The following is a 23,771-nucleotide window of genomic DNA, read 5'->3' as shown; positions in this document are numbered from 1 at the left end:
GTCACAATGAAACGACTGGATAGAATCGAGACCCACTTTTTGCGTGGGTGAAATTTACCTAAGAACTGCCACCAGGCATCGCAAGCAACCGACTGCAACACCCTCGTCAGATCAATGAACATAGAGGGAACATCCTGACCGCATAACTGGCACTGCCTCTGCTTGTACCCGGCGGCGGATGATCAGCCCCATTCCCCAGTCAGATTGGAAGCCACCGTGGCTGGCGCTCTGACAGACCCTTCCCGTGCCTTGGCCGGTACCTGTTTGCCAAAGCTTTGTAAGCGGGAGCCAGAAGTGAGATGCGGTGGTGATTTCCACAGCTTGCTTAGTCACCTCTGGTTTGTTCAGATGGAAAACTAACGCCTGGCAAATGCTCCTGAGGCCAGCCACTCAAGCGATACAAGGACACTCTGATTTGTGCTCTCCAAACATTTTCGTTTGATCCAACCAGCTGGGAAGCGGTCGCTCTGGACTAGAAGCTCTTGGAAAGCATATGTGATGGCAACAGAAAAATCAAGGAGCAAGAGGGTTGGTGCTGCTAGGGCAGAGCAGAAAGGCAGGAAAGTGAAGTCTCTGGAGAGTGTGAGCCCTGTGTGGGACAGGGATTTAGCTTGTATCTACCTCAGTGTTTAGAACAGTGCTTGGCACATAGTAAGCACTTAACAAGTACCATAATTACTGGAAACCACATAGGAAACCTCCAGAGCCAGGTCCCTGTCACAATTAGGACCACTGCACATATGCTCAGACAGAAGAGTTGGTTGCTCAGCTGGAAACACAGGAAGAATCCATCACCCTGAACAGGAGGTAGACTGTGTTATTTCAGAGGTTTCCCAAGAATTCAACTTTTTGTAGGATGTTTTCTGTTTCTATAAGTGAATTCCTAGCTATCTACTCAGATATCTTACTTCAGTGATCATATTTCCATAAAGGATTAAACACTGAAGTCACAAAGCATGCCTGCTGATTCTGTCTAATGGTTCAGTAGCATCCCTTCAGAACTACGCAGTATTTTGGTGCCCAACAAATGCTGGACGCAAACATGAATAACAGGTTGAAGAGACTGCCCTTGTGGCAGATAAGATTTCATTTGAAAACATGCCTCCTTACTGTGTGACTTTGGGCAAGTCACTAAACTTCTCTGAGCCTCAGTTACCTCATCAGTAAAATGGGGATGAAGACTGTGAGCCCCCTGTGGGACAACCTGATCACCTTGTAACCTCCCCAGTGCTTAGAACAGTGCTTTGCACATAGTAAGTGCTTAATAAATGCCATCATTATTATTATTATTATTACTGCTATAGTATTAACCTCACAAGGGGATTAACACCTTCAGTGAACTTTTGCACTACACAAATATTTTACATTAAGGTGATTAATCTGGTAGCAAATCTTCTTGTACAACAGATTCCAAAGGAAACTGTGTACTTTAGTTGAACCACCTGAAAAAAATATATATTGTTTCACAATCCCTATATCAATGGCATTTAGTAAGTGCTTAACTGTGGGCAGAGAGCACTATACTAAGTGCTTGGGAATGTACAATATGACATAAGTGGGAGAAATGATACCTGCCCATAAACAGCTTACAGTCTACTGAGGGGAGGATTACAGATATAAATTACAGGCAGGGGAAATAGGAGAGTATAAGGATATGTTCACAGCTTCTGTGGGGCTGGGTGAGCATAAAAACTGCTTAAAGGCGACACAGCCAAGCCCCTAAGCGATGCAATGGGGAAGGCAGTTTGAGGAAAAGATGATTTGGGGAAGAGCTCCAATCAATCAATCTATGGTATTTTTTAATGGCATTTGTTAAGAACTTATCATATGCCAGGCACTGGGGTAGATATAAGGTAATCAGGTTGGACACAGTTCATGTCCCACAGGGCTCCCATTCTTAATCCCCATTTTACAGATGAGATTACTGAAGCACAGAAGTTAAGCAACTTGCCCAAGGTCACGCAGCAGACAAGTACAGAGCCCGTATTAGAAGCCAAGTCCTCTGAGTCCCAGGCCCGGGCTTTTTTCCCCACTAGGACCCACTGTTTCTCTATTTGAGCACTTACCTCCACAACTGCCAACGAAATGACCTATCTCTAGATAAGTGAAATTGGAGAATTCTATGAACGAACATCAAACTCATTTACAAAAACTGGTTGCTTGATGTTGTATTTATGGGTTGTGTACATATGTTTCCTTTCTGTGCCGAATTAATTTGGTGCTCTTTCACCTACTTCACTCTACTTTCCCCTCGTTTGATGATAATAATAATAATAATGATGGCATTTGTTAAGTGCTTACGATGTGCAAAGCACTGTTCTAAGTGCTGGGGAGGTTACAAGGTGATCAGGTTGTTCCAAGGGGGGCTCACAGTCTTAATCCCCATTTTACAGATGAGGTAACAGGCACAGAGAAGTTAAGTGACTTGCCCAAAGTCACACAGCATCATCAAAAGTACCAGGCAAACTAGGATTGCTTTCACCATCAGAAAGTACTGTAAACTTGTTACATTATTAATTTGTATTTACTAAATAAAAATGTTATTGAGCCGATTTTCCATTAAGACCCTTCTAGGGGTCTCTCTACAGTGTGTTAAGGGAAATGCTAGAAATCTACAAACTAAATTGGAAGCTCCTTGTGGGCAAGGAGTGTGTCTATCAACTCCATTGTACTCTACCAAACTCTTAGTATAGGACTCTGCACATAGTGTTTAACAAATACCATTAGTTGATAGATAATTCCAAACTCTGAAACTACATTTACTTTTATTCAACATTTTTGTGGTGTATATGCAGTATCTTTCATAGAAGCTCTGTTAATTCTGTAGAAAATTACTAAGGCTGCTGCACAGTAGTACAACAGGTTTAGGGTGAACTGAAGCACATTCAAAATTAGCTAAGTGTGATGAATGTGGATGTTAGCCAGTAACTAATATGCAGTACTACCCTGGTTAGGTGAAAACATATTAAAATGAAGCCACTGTACTCAAAAAATTGAAGCTGTGTGTTTACTTTATGAATAATTTATATGGCAACTTATTCATCTTGTACAGGCAAATGCTTTATCAACAATTTTGTTTTACTAAAAAAAAGACCATAGTCACTTAGGCTGAAGTTCACTGAGGCAACATACTAATTCATTCTCGTCTACCCAAGTTAGCATCCTGTTTAGAAATCTAAATGTTGGAAAAAGTAGCTTTAAAATCAACTCAATAGCATTTGTATTTAATACAGCCAAATACTTTGCAGTACTTTCTGACTTAAAAAAACAGTCCTACTTTCCCTGCACTTTTCTTTTGAATCAGATTATTGAAGATAAGAGTGGAAGTAGAGAATGAAGTACATGAAAAATCACAAAGTTAATTTGGCACTAAAGGGAAACATATATAACAGCAACATCCTATAAAACTGTCAGGAACTAATAAAATAAAGTCAAATGTATGCAATAATTCATCGAAGGAAGACTTTAAATAATAATAATCATGCTGTGGGAAGGGAATGTATCTACCAACTCTGTTATACTGCACTCTCCCAAATGATTAGTACAGTGCTCTGCACACAGTAAGCACTCCATAAACACTATTGGTTAAGTGCATACTATATGCCAAGTTATGTACTAAGTGCTGGGGTAACTACAAGATAATCATATTGGACACAATCCCTGTAACACATGGGGCTCACAGTCTAAGTAAGATAGGATATGTAAAAAAATTCTCATTTATATATGAGGAAACCTGAGGCTCAAAGAATTTTAGTTATTTGCCTAAGGTCTCAAAACTTGCCCAGCCCCTTGAAGACGATCACAGTCGTCTAAACTGTTAGCTTGATGTGGGCAGGGAACATGTCTCCCAACTCTGCTACAGTGTACACACCCAAGCACCTAGTAGAGTGCTCTGTACTTGGTAAGTGCTCAATGAATAAGATCGATTGATTAATTGACTTGGGCACCTTCATTCATTCCACGAAGGTTAAGTCACAATAAGCAAATACACACCCAAGCACCTAGTAGAGTGCTCTGTACTTGGTAAGTGTTCAATGAATAAGATCGATTGATTAATTGACTTGGGCGCCTTCATTAATTCCATGAAGGTTAAGTCACAATAAGCAAATTTGTGACACTCTCATGAAGGTTTAGGGTACTACATTCTGAGTTTGAGTGATGGTCAATAACCTAAAAGTATTACTCTAGGTTCTTTTTTGCAATTACATATTAACATGCATTAAAATGTTATTAACTATATGTGGCTAAGAACTATACATGATAATGGTATCAATTTGTATTTCATTCACTACTTATGTTCTTCTCAAATAAAAATGTTGCCCATCTTCAATTTTAATGAAGATTATTGATCTTTTGAGAAATACTAGTCACTTTTTCTTTTGTTTGCTCTACAAAAGGTAATCGATACCCTCTTGTTAAACGATGTGTAATAATTAAAGTCTTTTGAAATGGGATAGACTTGTCTTGGCTTTTAGACAACAAAATATTGATAAATCTTAATCGTTAACAAGATTATTGTATTCCTTAAGGACCAATACGCTTAATTCACATCAGAAGCATTTTGCACATTTTCTGATTTAATTTCATTTCTGAAAATGCATTACTAGAAATGCCATTATGTACTGACTTGAAATAATTAACTGAAATACACAAATATAAGCCTCTTGGAAATCCTCAGTCTTTTGAGAGACTATCTTATACCTATTAAAATAGAGTGATCTAAACATGGAATTCCAGAGGGAAGCAGCATGGCCTCGTGGATAAAATATGGGCCTGGGAGTAAGAACAACCTGGGGTTCTAATCCTGGCTCCACCACCTGTCTGCTGTGTGTAACCCAGGGAAAGTCACTTAACTTCTCTGTTACCTTATCTGTAAAATGGGGATTAAGACTGTGAGCCCCATGTGGGATATGGATTACGTCCAAACTGATTAGCTCCTATCTTTCCCAGTGCTTACTACAGTACACTTAACAATAATACCAAAAAACCCCCAAATTTTAAAAACTGTAAAGCAGCAACATACTAAAGCTGACCGGACATCTTTACTTTTTAAATCATATTTCCTTTATACTATTGAAAAAATGTGAAAACTACTTGCTAATTCCTTTCTTTACATTATGAGCTATGTACTTATCCTCACCTGGGTAATTTGGAATTACTAAAGTACTCAATCACTATATTGCCATTTGAAGTTTTTCCATCAAGAATTAAACATTTCTTCGGGTCCAAAAATGCAAAGTAGCATACCGTGGCTCTTAAGATCAACAAAAAAGACAATTCACAGTATTCTGAGACTTCTGTAGCCACAAGGAGTTTCTTTGTAGGTGGATGACTAGTTTAGACTGAACGTGACTACAAACACAATCTCCAAAGAAACTCTCTTTTTTGAATTGCAATGAGAAAAGGTTTAGGAAGGAGGGTTTCTTAAAATCTAAAATTTGTTCATATATTTTCGAAAATTTCAAATTACAGTCCAAGGATAGTTGATAAAACCTGGCAAATAGTCACCTGCATGGTGCGCTAGCAGTCTGCTAACTTTTTCACAGAACATTTATTCCAACACTGAATTTTAAGAAGCAATGCAGGGTGAATTATAAGAGACTTATGTAACAAGGCTTTTTCCAATTTTCCTTTAAACAATCATTACCATGCACTAAAGAAAGCACATCAAAAAGAACTCTAGGCAGAAATCACACCACCAAGCTGATACTGAGACTTTTCTAAAAACAGACACACTTTCACTTTTTACCTTTGCGGCACCGCTTATAAATAAATGGTCCTTGAACTCTTCCAAAAATGCTGTGCAGACAAACAAGACGACTATTCAACAAAGCGGAGGGGCTAGAGTTTTCCCTCCTTTCCAAAGCTGTACTTCAAATAGTTGCAGTCATTCTCCCCAACACTTCATCTCCCTTCACATGTCTAAGAAGAAACTGGATGATTTCAGACAAGCAAATGTAGTAGACCATCCCAAAATATTCAAGATACCGAACCGCCCCAGTGTAGTTTCAGCATTCAATCACTTGCTGTTAAATAAAAAGCAAAGTGATATTCTCATTTGAGAAACCACAAACCTAGGAGTTGCAGTCTTAAAAGGGAAAAGAATAGAGTTCAGTCAGGCACAAAGGTCTCCATGGCAACAGTGAATTTAGGCCCCCTTTGGCATTATTTATGCAACATTTCATCACAAAAGGACCCTCCCACTAGCCTGCTTGGCAAATTCTACAGTTTTCTAGCCTCCATTTCTTTTCCCCCTTAATTTGCATCGGGCCCTTAAACTATCTGAATCATGACATGAATAGTCCAGAATCTCTTAATATAATTTTAACCTACTTCTAGAAGATGTTGTCCTATAGACTAGTGCAAATACTTCATTTAAAATCCTCTGTAGTTTTTTTTTATTTTCCTTTCAATCGAAGCTTATAATAGCCCCCCCCCCCCACCAACCCTAAGCAAAAATATTCCTTTAAATAAAATTAGGACCCTCAGGAAGCACATCGAGTAATAGATGACAATATTTACGAAGACACAATCCAACGAGATACAGTAGTGTTCATTATTTTGCAAATTCTTCATTTTGTGCATATTAGAATTTTAAAATTCCACGTGGAAATGCATACATTTATCATTTTCCTTTGAAATCAACAATTAACTCAAGTATGAATCACACCAACGGCATTTAAAGAAAGAAAACTGTATAAAAAAAAGAAAACATAATTCATAGAACTGTTTTCTTTTACCAACTCACAAAAGTCCTGAAACGTGGGGTGATCAGGACAGCCCTCCCCTTCCTTTGATTCTTAGTATTTACTGTTCCCATTCATTCCATTGTATTCATTCAAGTGTATTTTTATTGAGTGCCTACTGTGTGCAGTGCACTACACTAAGTTTTTGGGAGACTTTTTGTTGTATAACAACAAACAGACACATTCCCTGCCCAAAACGAGTTTACAGTCTACTTCAAGATCCTTTTGCATATAAATTGCTGATAAAATGAATTTGGTACCATGGTTCACTAATCATGAAAATTGTCATTTTGTGTCAGAAGACAACTTTCACAATGTTAATATTCTTGTTTTGAAGTATTTTTCCCATTTCAATTGCAGTGGCTAAAAATCCCAGCTAATCCCAGCTCCATCATGGGCAATTCAATCTAATGCTTTGGATTCCAGTTTACTCACTGTAAAATGAGGACCAAATCTCTGTTGCTCCTCCCCTTTACACTAGGAGCCCCATGTGAAACAGAGACTGTTTCTGAACTGATTGTCTTGTTAATCTACCCCAGACTTTAGTAAAGTGCTTGGCATGTAACCACTTAAATATTGCTCTTACCATTAATTCTTAAAATGCAAAGGATGTTTGAATTTTTAAAACCTTCCTAAAAATCACCTCTCCTCCATGAAGCCTTCCCTGAATAAGCCCTCATTTTCAGTACCAGTCCACCCTTCTACAGCACACACTTGCTCGGCTGTGTATTCCTTTCACTCTTTGATACTCATTCCTGCCCCACAACACTCCTATACATAGCCTTCTGTCTCCATCTTAAAAGTCTTATTAAGGTCACAGCTCCTCCAAGAGGCATTTCCTGATTAATCTCTCTTTCTTCTGTATTGTCTATGCACTGGATCAGCACCTTTTGGGAACTTGAACAGCACTCCTGTTCATATTTGTAATTAATTTATATTAATGTATGTCTCCCCCCCTAACTGTAAGCTCAGAGTAATAATTATAATTATAATGGCATTTGTTAAGCACTTACTTTGTGCCAGACACTATACAAAGCACTGAAGTGGATACAAGCAAATCGGGCTGGACTCACAGTCTCAATCCCCATTGTACAGAGCAGGTCACTGAGGCAAAGAGAAGTGAAGGGACTTGCCCATGGTCACCCAGCAGACAAGTGGCAGAGCCGGGATTAGAACTATGAATCCCAGGCCCATGCTCTAGACTCTACACTATGCTGCTTCTCATGTGGGCAGGGAAACCTGTCTGTCAATTTTGTTGCATTGTACTCTCCCAAGTACGTAGAAGAGTGCTCTGCACACAGTAAGCACTCAATAAATGCCCCTGATTAATATAATAATAATAATGGTATTTGTTAAGCACTTACTATGTTCAAAGTACTGTTCTAGGCACTGGGGGGGATACAAGGTGCTCAGGTTATCAATCAATCAATCGTATTTATTGAGCGCTTACTGTGTGCAGAGCACTGTACTAAGCGCTTGGGAAGTACAAGCTGGCAACATATAGAGACAGTCCCTACCCAACAGTGGGCTCACTGTCTAGAAGGGGGAGACAGAGAACAAAACCAAACATGCTAACAAAATAAAATAGAATAGATAGGTACAAGTAAAATAAACAAATAAATAGAGTAATCCCACGTGGGGCTCACAGTCTTAATCCCCATTTTACAGATGAGGGAACTGAGGCACAGAGAAGTTAAGTGACTTGCCCAAAGTCACACAGCTGACAATTGGCGGAGCCAGGATTTGAACCCATGACCTCTGACACCAAAGCCCGTGCTCTTTCCACTGAGCCACACTGCTTACGCTGCTTCTTGTACCATTTACCCTATCTGAAATGTGCCCCTGTACAATATAAAAAAACTCCTGAGGGCCAGGATCATCTACCAACTCTACTGGACTGTACTTTCCCAAGAGTTAAGTACAGAGCTCTGAACAGAGCAAGTGCTCCATGTGTAGCATAGTTGATGGATTGATGTTTAATTTTTCTCTTCCATTGTGGTAGCTAAGCTATTTCTTTCACTGAATATTATTTCACTTGGTAAACAAAAGGTCACAGGATGTCAGGCTAATGAAGGAAAACTACTCCCCATGAAATGATGTCTCCTGGGATGAGATTAATTAATTGCTCAAAGGATCTTCTGTTTATCAAATAAGTTGCAGCTGACCCTCCTGTTAATATTTAGGACCCATATCCATATTCTTGTCCCAGAAAGATACTCGTAAATGCAAATCACAGTAGATACTACGTTAAGTAGAAAAGAACAAGCATAATGAATGCACCCACTCAAAAAAACAAATGGGCAAACAATGCAACCCCAATTATGAAAATAAAATGAATTCAGAATGCAGATATTCAAAGCATGTATTATTTAGTCAAAAGGAAAATCCTGGAGCTGAATCACCGAGAACTACAAAATACTTTACACACACTGCTTAGGATCTGTTTCATTAACCGATAAAAGGAAAAGCAAGAAAAAAGTTGAAATCTCAGTTCCTTCCCAACAACATTAATGTTAACAAGTGCATTAATGCATTTTCAATGATAGAGGGACAGAGCATAAAAGTGGTTAAATTGCAAAAGAAGGGTAATCTATTGCACAGTTTGTCACGTTTTCTGCTTAACACCAAGTTGATATGCTGTCAGCTTTTTCATTTTTCCTTGCATAGACTATATGTTAAAATCACTTCTTTCTGAGGAATAACTCAATTTAGCTGAACACTATGAATAGAGTTTTTAATCTCTGAGCAGGGAGAATGACATTTGCTTTAATTTTGGCATAATTAGCTCATATTTTTCTTTGATGCTTTTTTGACATTTCTTATACACCACTAATCATGAATAATACCACCTCTAACACACAGTGAACTCTGCTTGTTCTGTGGCACACAGACATTATGTCACTGTCTTAAGGAGTGATCACTAAAAGAATACCAACAAGAAGAGGAGCTTGAGCAGAGACTTTTAAGCTCTTTTCCAAACATGCTTCAGTTGTAAAGAGAGTTCTTGGGTTCACTATTTTAAAATGCCATCATAGCTGCACACACATAAATTATTTAAAGACATTTTATTTAAGTCTAGACTCACTTTTAAAAGAGAATTAAAGTGCCATACGACTATCTAGAAATAGATACATTTAGCCGACATGGACCATATCTGCACATGTGCACAATCATTTTACTATAATTTTCCTCGGATGGGCAAGTTTTGATTTTACTAAAGAATACTGTTAAAGAATGAACATGCATTCTGTGATCCTTTTTTCTTTGTAGGCTGGAATATATATCCTAGCTTAGCTAGGACAATCCTGAATTTTTACAGGTTATCCCAAAGCAATTTTAGAAAAAAAAACCCTACAAATGCTACCCAACTGTGACATAGCTCTTATGTTTCTGTTGCATTTTCCCAAATTGTTAGGTCTGTGCTTTGCAACCAGGTGGGGCTCAAAAAATTCCATTATTACTAAGTAAACTATCAGACTGCCTTGTCTCAAGCAGCGTGACTCAGTGGAAAGAGCACGGGCTTGGGAGTCAGAGGTCATGGGTTCAAATTCTGGCTCCACCACTTGTCAGCTGTGTGACTTTGGGCAAGTCATTTACCTTCTCTATGCCTCAGTTCCCTCATCTGTAAAATGGGGATTAAGACTGTGAGCCCCACTTGGGACAACCTGATCACCTTGTATCATACCCAGCGCTTAGAACAGTGCTTTGCACATAGTAAGCGTTTAACAAATGCCATCATTATTATTATTATGATTAATTACTCCTCCTCACAATAAAGATGGATCACTTTTAGTCCAAGCTCAATTTATGATGCCAGAGTATTCGGGGAAATTGTGCTACCACCTTTTCCTGAGCCTCCATGCCCAAGGGTGACTGGACAGTAGCCTCATATCATGATGGCCAAAATCTATGTGGCCATTACCATGAAAACTAATCACTCATCTGTTCCATTTAGAACTAGCGGGCTCTTCCCAAGTGACAGAGAACCCTAGATTATTAATTTTGTCCACAGGATGCAATTTTTGTTGTGTCCAATTTCCTGAAGCCTGTTATTGTTGTAGAGTTTCGAAGTACTTGTCCAATCAGGAAGGCCTTTGACAATTATCTCCTTTGAGTACGTAACACTGTTAAATTTTTCATATTTATCTTGATAATATGCTTTCTCTCTTCTAAGATGTCCAATGTATCTCAAATGGGAAATGGAAATTGAGTCAAGAGTCAATAAGCTGCCTTGCCCAGTGAAGTTGACCTCAGTGTGGCTTAGTGAATAGAGCACAGGCCTGGCAGTCAGAAGGACCTGGGTTCTAATTCCAGCACTCTCATGTGCCTGCTGTGTGACCTTAGGCAAGTCCATTAACTTCTCTGTGCCTTAGTTACCTCACCTGGAAAATGGGGATAAAAGTGTGAGCCCTGTGTGGGCCAAAGACTGTGTCCAACCTGATCAACTACAATCTATCCCAGCACTTAGAACAGTGCTTGGTACGTAGTAACCACTTAACAAGTAAGATAATAATTATTCTGACATTCTTTGCTTCTCTGAGGTTACCAAAGTTGGCATGATGCTCCTTTAACTACATGAGAAAGATTGTCCTCACATAGTGTTAAAAGTGCAGCTCCAGTGAATGACCCCTGACCCTCAGTGTTGGGGGGATTTCCTGCTCCCATCACAGGTGGGCACATGCAAATTCCATGGAGCAACAGACAGTGGGAAGAAGCCACCGAGGCCCAGGAGACTCTCAATTATTGAAAGCTGCTGACATTACAGGCTAAGAGGAGAAAAACGAAAACACAATAGGAATACCCCTTTCCTCTTCCCTGCCACCCAACACCATCATGTGAAGTAAAAAAATTATTTCAGCTCAAGGAGAGACTTGGCCAAAGCCGCCTACCAAGGAGCCTGTATATATGCATATATGTTTGTACATATTTATTACTTCATTTATTTTACTTGTACATATTTATTCTATTTATTTTATTTTGTCAATACTTTTTGTTTTGTTGTCTGTCTCCCCCTTCTAGACTGTGAGCCCGCTATTGGGTCGGGACAGTCTCTATATGTTGCCAACTTGTACTTCCCAAGTGTTTAGTACAGTGCTCTGCACACAGTAAGCACTCAATAAATACAATTAAATGAATGAAAGGAGCCTCCTTTACCCTGAGGCAAGCACTCATCACATGTTGAGATGCAAAAGGAGGGGGAAATGAAAGAAGAGTTTCCAGAGGGTCCTGCCACAAAGTTGACAAATTTCCTTCAATGTCACCTCTTCCCAAACACCTGGAGGGTAGAGCTCTGACTGATAAAAGTTTAATCCCCATATACCTAGAACAGGGCCACCCACAATGATTCTTTAATACATATATGATTATGTTTGATAACATTCTTCATAGACTCATATTCTCAAATATGAGTGGCTACCTTTCATCATTTGAAATGGTGCTGAAATGGATATCAGCCTACTGTGACAGATGGCTGCCCAAATATAGGGAATGCTCTCAATTGTATACTTGTTCGCCTGTTTGTCCAATAGAAAGAACCTCAAGGCCCTACTAAGAGCTCACCTCCTCCAGGAGGCCTTCCCAGACTGAGCCCCTTCTTTCCTCTCCCCCTCGTCCCCCTCTCCATCCCCGTCTTACCTCCTTCCCTTCCCCACAGCACCTGTATATATGTATATATGGTTGTACATATTTATTACTCTGTTTATTTATTTATTTATTTTACTTGTACATCTCTATCCTACTTATTTTATTTTGTTGGTATGTTTGGTTCTGTTCTCTGTCTCCCCCTTTTAGACTGTGAGCCCACTATCGGGTAGGGACTGTCTCTATGTGATGCCAATTTGTACTTTCCAAGCGCTTAGTACAGTGCTCTGCACATAGTAAGCGCTCAATAAATACGATTGATTGATTGATTGATTGAATCTGGGATCCATGACTCTAGTTATCTTTCTGCAATACAAGATTGCCTCTTGGGCTATATAATTTGTGGTGAAGGTTTCTCACTGGAAAGCACTCGGTTATCCTTACAATAGCATTCTGAAAAATGTGTAGCTAACCTGGGTGATGAAGCCTGCAGCAGCTAAAGCAACTGGCAAGGTGACTGAGAGGTTTAAAGCCAATGATGAGGAGTTTTTGTTTGATACAGAGGTGGATGGGCAATCACCAGAGTGTTTTGAGGAGTGGGGTGAAATGTTCTGAACATTGGTGTTCCCCAAACTAGAAGTAATGACTGCAATTAACTTTGAAGAACAATAGATTTCAGAAGCAGCATGGCCTAGTGGATAGAGCATTAGCCTGGAATTCAGAAGAACACGGGTTCTAATCCCAGCTCCACCACTTGCTTGCTGTGTGACCTTGGGCCAGTCACTTAACTTCTCTGTGTTTCAGTTACCTCATCTATAAAATTGGGATTAAGACTGAGAGCCCCATGTGGGTCAGGGACTGTGTCCAAACTGATTTGCTTGTAGCCTTCCCAGCGCTTAGTACAGTGTCTGGTACAATAGTAACTGCTTAAATGCCACAGTTATTATTACCAATAGAAAAGTACAATGGAGGCACTTTTCCTACTTGGTGTTTTGTTCAACAGCAAACCTTACCAGTTAAGTCTTGAACATCCTCTATTATACCCCTCCTACACCCTACATAATTTCCAATGTGTTTATTTTTAGAAAAGACATCTCGGCTTTAAGAAAAAGTAAAAGGATGAGGAAGCCAAAATTACATTAAACCTTGTTGAAATAACATCCAAACAGATGTCACTGGCTCTGATTTGCATGAAAACATCCTGCCTATTTCACTATAAAAGTAGGTATATTGATGGGACATGGTGATTTTGAGTGTTAAATGACAGTTACAGAGAAGCAGCGTGGCTCAGTGAAAAGGGCACGGGCTTTGCAGTCAGAGATCACGGGTTCAGATCCCGGCTTTGCCAATTGTCAGCTGTGTGACTTTGGGCAAGTCACTTAACTTCTCTGTGCCTCAGTTACCTCATCTGTAAAATGGGGATTAAGACTGTGAGCCCCCCGTGGGACAACCTGCTTACCTTGTAACCTCCCCAGGGCTTAAAACAGTGCTTTGCACATAGTAAGCACTTAATAAATGCCATCATTATTATTATTACTTCTCTAGAGCACTAATGTGGCAGACAGTAGATTGAACCTAGTGTCAGAAAGAGAATGAAAACAACTTGAAGTTGATACAATGAGATTTGGGAGAACACTATGGGTGATCAAGTTACGTTATTGCTTTACATGGGGCTACCATTCTAATAATAATAATAATAATGGCATTTATTAGGCACTTACTATGTGCCAAGAATTGTTCTAAGTGTTGTGGGGGGGGGGGGGGGGACAAGTTAGGTTGTCCCACGTGGGGCTCATACTTTTAATCCCCATTTTACAGATGAGGTAACTGAGGCCCAGAGAAGTTAAGTGACTTGCCTAAAGTTACACAGCTGACAAATGGCGGAGCTGGGATTAGAACCCATGACCTCTGACTCTCAAGCCCGTGCTCTTCTCACTGAGCCACCCTGCTTCTCTAGTGGTGTGGCTACCACTCTAATTGGAAACTTAATATAAAATAGCTACTCAAAAATCCTTTTTCTTCACATAATCTCTCCTTTATTCACCTCACTGCCTAATTTCCTAAACTGGGTAACTTTTTGGTTTTCACGGTTTTCAGATTCTTCCCATGATTCATGGGCTTTCAGAAAGAGTTCCAACAAAAAGAGGGGTCGATGCCCCTTTAAGTAGAAAGAAGAGAATAAGACCAGCTAGTCTTCTCAGAAGGAAAAATAAAAAAAAGATCAGAGCCCATCCTTATTCTTATCCACCAACAGGACACTGTGGGAAATGAAAAACCGAGGAAAAGGGAATAACAGAAGGGCAAGAAGTAAAATATGAATGAGGAAATACAGGGTAAACAGAAATTTGGGGAAACTTTGAATACATTTCCTTTCCCATCAAGCTTCTATTTACAATTTATTTGAGTGTTTGTCACCACTGCGGGGGAGTGTAAACACCTTGAGGGCAGGAATCACCTCTACTAATTCTATTATATTCTCTCAAGTGCTTAGTGTGTCCTCCCCCTCCCACTTTTCTTTTTTCTCTTCCCCTCTCCCTTCCTATTGACAAAAAGGCCCATGCATAAAATTAGACTCCACCTTCTAGCAGGGCGATTCAGTTTTCTCAAAGAAGATGGAAATGAGGAGTTAGCCTTCAATTGAGTCAAAAGACCTAGGTTTTGGTCCTGGGCCTGAGTTTCTTCATCTGTAAAATGGGGTTAAAATATATTCTGAGCCCTGTATGGGACAAGGACTGTCTAATCTGATAAAGCTTTTAGGTACTCAGAACATAAGCACTTGAGAAATTTCATAATTAAAGATGTGACACATTTGAATGGTCACCTGCCTCATATTTTTTAATGAATAATCAACTGAATAATGGATGACAAACATTTAGTTTTAGAATTTTTGTTGCAGAGCCTATCCATGAGACATACACAAGATCGAGTGCTTAAATGCATCAGCTGTGAAACCATTACTATAACAATTAAACAGATTTTTTTGGTGCATCATGATATTATTTTCAAGCCATTAAATGGTAATGCCAATTCCTTTAGACACTAACAGCTAATTGTAATAAACCCATTTATTTTCCTCTCCTAAAGAGATGTTGATCCATTAAAATATGCTGCTTTAAAAACAAAACACCATACATTCATTTATTTGAGATATAAAAAGACTATATTATTGTATGTTCTGATTCATCCTAAAGTGGTAATCTTTAGGTTCTTTCTACCATCATTCACAATGGCTTCTGACATTCCTTTTTAATGGGATTGTTCTCTGAACATTTTTAACTATCTCTCCCATATGATAGTGAAGGCAGAATAAACACTCATCCTTGATCTATCAATTTTGGGTCTCACCAGTTAGATATGGCTTACTGTCACTCAGAAATGGGAGCTACAGCTCCCGAGTTGGTTTTCATTAATTTTGGCTTTCCACGCTGAAGGCAGGTTTCCTTTATGGTCTTCTCATATATTGCAGGACCATACCACCCCTTTGTCTACTGTTTTTCCTACCACCCAAGAGAATGGAAGCAACTGTCTGCAAGAAACATGTTGAATAGTCTCCCAGAAGAAAACCATTCCCATGGAAACCAAACAAACAGTGAACAGAAAGGAGAGACAGAGTACAGTATGCTATATTTCTCCGTTCCTGATTTCCACAATGACTTTTCTGATTTATTTTAAGTTCTGAGCACATACATGGGGGCTTATTTTCATGGCTGATAGAATGTTAAAGGAATAGAAGTTCTACTTCAAGCATTCTTGTGGTAGGAAGTATGGAAATGAATGTTTAAAAATAGATGTAAAGATGGGGGAAGAAAATTACTGCATAATGACAAATATCGCCAAGCATGTGACTCTGTAATGACAAATATTCATTAACATTGAGCAGAATGAAATCTAATAATAATCATCATAATAATACCGGCATTTATTAAATGCTTACTATGTGCAAAGCACTGTTCTAAGCGCTGGGGAGGTTACTAGGTAATCTGGTTGTCCCACGGGGGGCTCACACTCTTAATCCCCATTTTACAGATGAGGTAACTGAGGCACAGAGAAGTTAAGTGACTTTCCCAAAGTCACCCAGTTGACAGTTGGCCGAGCCTGGATTTGAACCCATGACCTCTGACTCCAAAGCCCGTGCTCTTTCCACTGAGCCACACTGCTTCTCTAACACTTCATCTAGTAAGAATATTATTGTTCTCCACTTCACAACTGCGGAGTAACATTTTTTACTCAGGACAAAAATCTGGTAACCAAGACTGTGGTGCATTTTTATTGAACATTTCTGAATATGTGATTTGATGAAACTGTCTGGATTCAATAAGTTGCATTCTGGAGGACATAGCCTTCAGAATTGGATGAGCGTGCAGTTACATGATCAAGTATTTGATTTGATGCTTAATACACAATTTTTCTTCCTGCTTTTTCTTTGTTTTCATGGAAAAGCATTTACAATATTGTGAGTTACTGAATTCCATTCCATTAACTTTATGCCTTCATTTACCCCTGAAAACTGGGTAGATTACTTCCCCTTTTAGACTGTGAGCCCACTGTTGGGTAGGGACTGTCTCTATATGTTGCCAATTTGTACTTCCCAAGCGCTTAGTACAGTGCTCTGCACATAGTAAGCGCTCAATAAATACGATTGATTGATTGATTCAACAATTCTCCCTCACTAATGCACATTTATTGTGCATTTTTATGAATGTGTGAGCACACACTGGTTTCCTGAGCTCACATTATAACTACCATCCTTTCCCACCCTACTCCCATTGCTTCCTATGTACTACTACCACTCCTACTCACAATGGGCTAAGGACGTTGATTTCAGAGTTCTTGAAATGAAATGGTTGTAGGTGTCCTCATGGCCAAGATGTGCTATTCCATATGTACTGACATGTAGGTTTTCACTAGTTTCCAACTCCTGAACTAGCTGGCGAAATGCCTTCCCCTGTGAAAACTTCATATTTTTAGAGTAATATTACGGTACTGGATTTTGCACTAGGATTAACAATCAATCAGTTAAGGTGGCCATTCTGACTTTTTTGGAGTGGTTGAATCTCTGGATCTGTACCTTGCTGTGTTGTCAAGTTTTGATCTGTAAGAAACTGCAGAACTATTTTTTCCTAAGAGAAGGGCACACATGAGGTATTGATTATGCTGAATTCAGTCTGAGACTGGCACTTAATAGGCAGAAACTGCAAAAATGTTAGAAAACCCTGGACAGCACATTCACACTTAGGCACAAACACACACTCTCACACACACACTTTAACACAAACAGAACTTCTCATTCCCAAGGGTAGACACTCCTATAATTTTGTGAATAAGGATTATTTCTTTTTGCATTTCCATATTATAAACCATGCACTATAAAGGAAGGAGGTTTATCTTTCACTAGTGATTAATAGCCTAATTAAGAAATTTCTGAAAAATAGCTTTTGTTAAAATGCTGCTTCGGTTAGCCAGTCATTTAAAAGTAATAACCTTCTTAACATAACCATGTAATTTAATATTAAAAATTTTACCAACTAGCAATCATCTCTTCCCAGCCTTCTTGATTCATCAGGGGATTTATTTTGACAGAATCACTGTGTGCATTAGAACCAGACTGAAATATGATTATGAAAGTGCTTAGAAGAATAACAATTATCACTGAGAATAACAGCTCTGATGGAATTTACTACATGGACACAGTGTGCGTGGAACTTTATATGCATGAGAGTGCATCAAATGTTCTTTGACTCTGAATCACAAATTTCAAAATTAACTCCCCACATAGGTGACATTTGAAGAGTGGATTGAAAATGTGGCTAAAATTAAATGACAAGGTTAACTGCAAACTGGTTGAGCTCGATTCTCCTATTGATAAATCCAGGGGTTGCAGCAACATACCTTAGGGATTGATTAAAGGAGAAAGGTAATTCCTTTCCGGTCCCTCATGTTTCCTCGTTTTTGGTGGAAGGCTGGATCAGTCAGTCTATGATATAGACTGGGCCATTCCAAATCCTCAAAGGTTTGGCTCAAAGTTGGCAAGGGAATTTCAGGGAAGGAAAAGGAGAAAACTGCATGCCCCCAGAATCATACGGGCTGATTTTCTACATTTCCCAGCAGTCACTCGGAGCTTTCTGGGCGGACACTGCCTTCCCTGACCTTGGTAGCCGCTACATCTATCTCTGGTGTTGATCTAAGCTGTTATAAGATTTACCTGATGTTGATACTCCTGTGGGGAATTTGTCAATCTTTGTAGAAGAAGCATTTTTTTTCCATCATAGTTCTTTTTAATACTAATTGTTAAGTGCTAACTATATTCTAGGCACTGTACTAAGTACTGGGGTAGAGCAATTAATCAGTGGTATTTATTGGGTAGTTACTATTTGCAGAGCACTGTACTAAGTGCTTGGGAGAGTACAACAGAATTAGCAGACATGTTCTCTGACCATAACGAGCTTTCAGAGATACAAGATAATGAGGTTGGACACAGTGCATGTCCCAGATGGGACTTACAGTTTTAATCCCCTTTTTACAGATGAGGTAACTGAGGCACAGAGAAGTTCAGTGATATCCCAAGGTTACCCACCAGACATGTGGTGGAGCTGGGATTAGAACCCAGGTCCTTCTGATTCCCAGGCTCATGTTCTTTCCACTAGGCCATGCTGCTTCTCATAGTTCATCATTATTGGGACATTCATACATTCATTCAACCATATTTATTGAGCGCTTACGTGTGGAGCACTGTACAAAGCACTTGGAAGAGTACAATACAACAACAGACATTCATTCATTCAATTGTATTTATCATCATCATCAATCATATTTATTGAGTGTTTACTGTGTGCAGAGCACTGTACTGAGCGCTTGGGAAGTACAAGTTGGCAACATATAGAGATGGTCCCTTCCCAACAACAGGCCTGCTTATGACAGTTGTAAAGTGTTTTTATTTCAAGGGCAGAAGTAGCATCAACAGATGGTCATTTATACCTCTAGGCAGATTTGGAAGTCATGATGTGAATGACTGTTTTATTGCTAATCCCACCCCACATAGGGGCCTTTCTGAAGAAGGGCACCGCTCCAAAAGAAGACATATCCAGTGTCCTACTCAGTTGTGTACCAATGGATGGAAGCTGACACCCAAACACCAGGCAGACATTAACTCTGATTGGAGTTGACCTGGTGATTACAAAAAAAAAATGTCAAGCTTTGTTTGGATGGCTTGTTGTAATACAAACATCGCTGCTGTTCAGTCATGCCATTTTATCGTGCTAGCTTTTTCTTAGCAAGGATCTAATTTGTCTCAGCAAGGTGCTGGCACTCATAGCTTTCATTCAGAGTGTTTCCAGCAAAAAGACCTTACGGTTTGCCCCTAGGAGAGCCACAGTATTTGGAGATGCTAAACAATTCAACAAGGTAGATGCTGAGGCCCTTGTTAGCAAATCAATCTGTTTAAAACAAAAAAAAAATCCTGCTCAATGAAAATGGAGGGAAGATATAGGTCTTGAACCACACTACGATTTTATCAGAGTTCTCAGTCATGACCATCTTATTCTGAGAAGTTGATAAAACATTCTTTTTCTATCTTGTTTGTTTCAAGAGAATAAACAAGAGAATAAACAATAAACTACAGGTTTGCAAATATTGAATTCATGAATATGTTTCTACATTTGTCTTTTCACAATTCAGACAGCAACACTGATTCAAACGCACAGAGGAAGTCTTCAATAGCTGCACCATGGGTGAGTATGTTCAATTTGGAACAAATGCAGGACTATTCATACACTCATTCAATTGTATTTATTGACCACTTGACACGGATGAGTATTTCAAATGGTGTTTCAATAGAACAAAATGTTAAATAGGACCTATGCACTGGGATTCATACTATTAGAATAGTCATCATACAAATGACATATATATGTACATGGGGAACATATATCCACGCATAACATGAATGCATGCACCACAATCAGGAAATAAGGAAAAGACCTGATCTGAAAGCTATCAGTCTTCAAACATAATAATAATAATAATAATAATAATAATAATAATAATAATGATAATAATAATAATGCAGTATACTAAGCACCGGGGTGGATACAAGCAAATCGGGTTGGACTCAGTTCCTGTACCACATGAAGCTCACAGTCTTAATCCCCATTTTACAGATGAGGGAACTGAGGCCCAGAGAAGTGAAGTCCCACAGCAGACAAGTGGCAGAGCTGGGATTAGAACTCATGATCTTCTGATTCCCAGGCCTAGGCTCCATCCACTAAGCCACGGTGCTTCCCAAACTCCCTTAACACAGAAACTTAACTATGGCCTACTGTTGTTTGGTTAATAACTTCAGTATTCAAAGTGCTTTACTTATAAAGAATTTGAGGATGGAATTAAGTTTTCTCATTTGTACATTTGATTCCATTGGGCAGGCTAACAATATGCTTTTTACACTTGAGAGATTAACTTTCATTAAAAACTGGCAGTTCAAAGAAACTTCAAATTTTAACATTGCTATTCCCACAAATTAGTCTCACTCAAAAAATTTAGATCATTAATTACCTGAATGGGAAGGGAAATAAACCACTTCTTATTTAGGTGAGTGTGATTTTTATTGGTTTGTGAAATGGGTTAATTATAAAAATAACAAAACTCACAATTATGACTAGATGTGTAAACATTTTTTCCTCATTAAAATTAACTAGTATGGAGTGTTTATGTTTCTAACAGCAAAGCACTTTGGAAAAATAAAAGGCTGTCAGTAGCTGCTAAAAAAATCAAGTGCTGATGAACGATTTCCATGAAAAACCTTTATTACTGGTCCAGGGACAAGCGATTTGTTGTTTCCAGAACAGAAAATGAATTATTTTTTATCATTCATAAAGAGATAACTGGGTTGAGTGCCTACAGAAGGCAGAGGCAGCGGCGGCATCACCTCTGTGAACAGTTACCTGAGAGAGGAATTCACAATGGCTCTGCAGCAAGGGAGTCGAAACGCTCTTGTAAAAATCAGTCAATCAATGGTGTTTACTGTGCACTTAGCTGTGGAGGGTACAGTGTAATAGAGTGCTACCATGCTGATCTAAGCAATTATATCCCAACTTCCTTACTGCATCAACCTCCTCTCTGCCTCCCGGCCTCCTGTCTCCCCTCTCTACAGTCCATACTTCATTCTGCTGCCCAGATCAGTTTAAAAACAACAAAAACAAGACACATGCACATCTTCCCATCCTCAGAAACCTCCAATTGTAGTGGTGATGTGACCTAATTTTAATTAAAATGATAAAGTACTTATATTTCTATTACAATTTTAGTTTTTCTGGAGCACAAAGGGAGATAGGGAGCCGGACATCAAGAAGGAGGAGCCCAAAAAGGAATGAAAGGAAGGTATTTATATGTACTTATACCTGCTACACATACATATCTACAAATTTTATAGTATGAATTTCTTTATATTAATACCTGTCTCCCCCTCGAGACTATGTGATCCCATCTTCTAGACTGAGAGCTCTTTGTTGTGTAGGTATTGTCTCCACTTGTTGCCAAACTGTACTTTCTAAGCACTTAGTACGGTGCTCTGCACACAGTAAGTGCTCAATAAATGCGACTGAATAAGCTCACTTTGGGCAGGGAACATGTCTACCAACTCTGCTGTATTGTTCTCTTCCCCAGGTGCTTAGTACATTTCTCTGCACTCAGTAAGTACTCAATAAATACCATTGATGATGATGATGATAATAATAATAATGATGGCATTTATTAAGCGCTTACTTTATGCAAAGCACTGTTCTACGTGCTGGGGAGGTTACAAGATGATCAGGTTGTCCCATAGGGGGCTAACAGTCTTAATTCCCATTTTACAGAAGAGGTAACTGAGGCACAGAGAAGTTAAGTGACTTGCCCAAAGTCACACAGCTGAAAATTGGAGGAACCAGGATTTGAACCCATGACCTCTGACTCCAAAGCCCGGGCTCTTTTCCACTGAGCCACGCTGCACAGTGCTAAAGTACTTAGAATAGAGCTCTGCACACAGTAAGGACTCAATAAATACCACTGATTGATTATCCCAAATAACCAATATACGTTGTACATACACAACTGGGTAAGTACATATACATGTATATACATACACATAAATAGATTTTCTTCATTTTTAAAGTTGAAAACTACTGAAGAAGAAGTCCCAATTATGCACGTGAATTTGGCTGAGAATTGATCACAAATGAAGTGATTCTTGTGGCAGCACTGGCTTGTTATCACATCAAGTCTGTCTCTGTGAAGATGAAGGTGTAAGGAGTCAGGGTCAAAAACAAAATGTTTGCTCTAGTGGACAGAGCAAAGGCTTGGGAGTCAGAAGGACCTGCGTTCTAATCCAGGCTCTGCCCCTTGTCTGCTGTGTGACCTTGGGGAAGTCATTTAACTTTTTGGTGCCTCAGTTATCTCATCTGTAAAATGGAGACTAAGATTATGATCTTAGTGCAGTTAGTAGAGTTTCGGGAACATAGTAAGCACTTAAATGCCATTAAAAAACAAAAACAAAACCCAAAAAACCCCTTCCAAATTTATCATCATCATCATCATCAATCGTATTTATTGAGCGCTTACTATGTGCAGAGCACTGTACTAAGCGCTTGGGAAGTACAAATTGGCAACATATAGAGACAGTCCCTACCCAACAGTGGGCTCACGGTCTAAAAGGGGGAGACAGAGAACAAAACCAAACATACTAACAAAATAAAATAACAAAATAAAATAAACTAACAAAATAAAATAAATTTAGCTATTCAAGCTGATCTGGAGATGATGATGATGGTATTTGTTAAGCGCTTACTATGTGCGAAGCACTGTTCTAAGTGCTGGAGGGGATACAAGGTGATCAGGTTGTCCCATGTGGGGCTCACAGTCTTCATCCCCATTTGACAGGTGAGGGAACTGAGGCACAGAGAAGTTAAGTGACTTACCCAAAGTCACACAGCTGACAAGTGTGAGAAGCAGCATGGCTCAGTGGAAAGAGCACGGGCTTGGGAGTCAGAGGTCATGGGTTCGAATTCCAGCTTTGCCCCTTATCTATGTTAATGGTTGGTGCCTGCAGCAACAACAAACCACCCACCCTTTCCAAGTATTATCCAGATCCTCTTTCTTAATAGACATCCGCGACACTGTCCCAAGAGTCTTCTTGTATCACACTTGTATCTCAGAGCTTGTCTGCTTCAATGAATGCCAACTGGTCATCATTTTTTGTGTTAAAATACCTTCAAATATTAGGGACTTCTAATGTCTTCAAATGTGAGCCCAATGTTGGGAAGGGACTGTCTCTATATGTTGCCAATTTGTACTTCCCAAGCGCTTAGTACAGTGCTCTGCACATAGTAAGCGCTCAATAAATACGATTGATGATGATGATGTCAGGTACACGTGTGAACAAGTCATGGCTCAGTGGAAAGAGCCCAGGCTTGGGAG

General features: G+C 39.3%; 1 protein-coding gene across 3 annotated transcripts in view; it reads right to left on the bottom strand.

Moving 5' to 3' along the window:
• The window catches only part of CTNND2 (catenin delta 2), a 483,758-nt gene that overhangs the window by 330,759 nt on the left and 129,228 nt on the right, over positions 1-23,771 (bottom strand). The window contains exon 1 of one of the 3 annotated variants that reach the window (XM_038770312.1): positions 5,750-6,057. The exons of the other annotated variants lie outside the window; for them this stretch is intronic. The gene's annotated coding sequence lies outside the window, so the exon portion shown is untranslated. Of the gene's footprint in view, positions 1-5,749; positions 6,058-23,771 lie in introns of those variants that run through there. 3 annotated transcript variants of the gene reach the window in all.

This window comes from Tachyglossus aculeatus, chromosome X3 (genome assembly GCF_015852505.1).
Source record: "Tachyglossus aculeatus isolate mTacAcu1 chromosome X3, mTacAcu1.pri, whole genome shotgun sequence".
Classification (NCBI taxonomy): domain Eukaryota; kingdom Metazoa; phylum Chordata; class Mammalia; order Monotremata; family Tachyglossidae; genus Tachyglossus; species Tachyglossus aculeatus.
Note: the sequence above shows the minus strand (reverse complement) of the source record. Positions and strands in the feature narration are given on the sequence as shown.